Raw genomic sequence first — 2213 nt, forward strand, 5'->3', positions numbered from 1 at the left:
TCCTTTAAGACTTATGCCAGTTGCCTACTAGTGATATTGTGTTAGCAATTGTCATTCTTATCAGTATACGGATACTTTTATTTCACATGTTGGAGCTGTGTGAAATGTACAAATTCTTGTATCTGCATTGTACAATGTCATGGTGGCATGGGAACTACCTTGCTGCAAATATTTGAACAAAACCTAAAATTCTTTATTTTTGGTAAAATGTTATGCTTTATGTGTATTCAACAGAAATATGTGTTTTTGTAAAGGTGAAGTTTGTATTTTTATCTAAAAATTAACAGTTTTATATACCTGAGAAAGCCTGCTATGTTTTCTTGAACCAAAAAAAAAAAAGAAAAAAAGAAAAAAAAGCATTTTGTGGTCATATTTTTGTAGTAGAATAGCCCAAATAACATCAAAATCTATTTTAACTATAGCAGGGCAGATAAAATACTCTGGCACCAGCTCCTGTGTTTTCACAGTGCCAAAGGATTAAATGTTCAGTTCCCCGTGGATTACAGTGGGAGCCACACGGCTAAATCCTTCTGTACTGCTTTGGAAATGTCGGGCTGTGCCAGGTATGACATGGCTACTCGCTTGGCCAAAATCCCTGCCCCACCCCAGTAGTTTGGATTATGTACCCTTTGTTTTAGTTGGATTATCACATTGGATATGTAAAATGAACTGCTGGATTCTTCTATTTGTGAAACATCTACAAAGAGATGAAAGAGTTTTCTTAGTTTGGAACAACAAAAAAGTTTGTCTTGAAGACAGTGTTTCCACTCAAATAAAAAATATCTTCAAATGTGAATGAACTGCAGAACCTTAAAACAACAAAAGAGAGAGAGATTTTAAACCTTTCCATTTCCTTAAATATAGTTCAAACATTCCCCTCCTGTTCCAATTTCAACCAAACAGAGCAGTGTTAGCTAACAGGCATTATTGGCTTCAGATGCTAATGCAGAGATAGTTAGTCACCGTTCTATTTTGTGATCATCTTCCCAGTGTATTTGTTGAGCACCAAAACTGGAAATACATTTAACTAAGATTGTCTGTGCTTGTTTTCCACTAAGTGTACTGTTCACGATGTTATGCACATGAATGTATGTGTCTGCGTTTAAAAAAGTGTATAAAATGTAATTTATATATTTATGTTTCAGTGGGATGCCAATAATGTTGCTCCGTTCCTTTTTTGTCTAAAAGATATCTAATGAAAAAGAAACATATATCCATTAAAATCATGTAGATGAAAAACATTATGTGACCCACTCAGACACTGTGCAGGTATGAAAGGATGTCAAAGTCACTTAAGTGGAATAATTTGCAAAACAGCTCTCTGAGAGTCCCGTGGTTGCACTGGTATAAGAAGGTTGCAGTCAGATCTGTGGGCCAAGTTCCCTGGAGTAACTCCATTGAGTAGAATGGAGCTCTGCTGATTTACATCATGAGTGAGTCTGGCCCTATGTTAAATTCTTGGGGGGAAAAAGCAGACTGAGAGGCGTGCGTTTTATTGGTGCCAGCAAATAAATGTGTTATGCAAATTCAGAAAAGCAGGAGAGAATGAAGACTGAATGGAGTCCTTTCCAGTAGTTGTTTGTTTGAGACTTGCCGTCTCGAGTTAATTTTGTTACCAGGGATGAAACGCACATGAGTCTTTGTTCTCAAGCACAGTGTTTATATGGCATGCAGCAGAAAACACAAAAATCTCAGGGCTATATTCTCAGCTAGTATAAATTGGCAAACGTTTTTGACTTCAGCTGCCCCTAAGCTAATTTACGTCAGATGAGGATCCAGTCCACGGTTTTTAAAAGATGAGGAGTAGTGTCATGACATGAGCATTGCTCCCTGTAGTCCAGCTGAGATAGTACCCACCGGCCTTTTGAACGTTACGGGCTATGGTCATAGTCCTTCTTGTTCGAGGTGGCAGATACAACCAGAAGGAACAGTACCATTGAAGGTTGTGACACAGGAGACATTAATTCAAAGTTAAGTTGGACATTTCAAGGGCCATATCCTCAGCTGGTGTAAATCACCATCACTCCGTTGCCTGCAATGGAGCTGTACCAGCTTACACCACTTGAGGGGCTGGTCCCTCATTCTTCCTCATCCCTTTCACTGCTCGGTCCTGCAGGGATCTCGGATTGTTGTGTACTGTTAATGTAATCCTGTGTTCTCTAATACTTAAGCACAATAAGTGAATATAAGAATGAGTGTCAGACTTAACTTTG

This window comes from Charadrius vociferus, unplaced genomic scaffold (assembly GCF_000708025.1).
Source record: "Charadrius vociferus isolate BGI_N301 unplaced genomic scaffold, ASM70802v2 scaffold430, whole genome shotgun sequence".
Classification (NCBI taxonomy): domain Eukaryota; kingdom Metazoa; phylum Chordata; class Aves; order Charadriiformes; family Charadriidae; genus Charadrius; species Charadrius vociferus.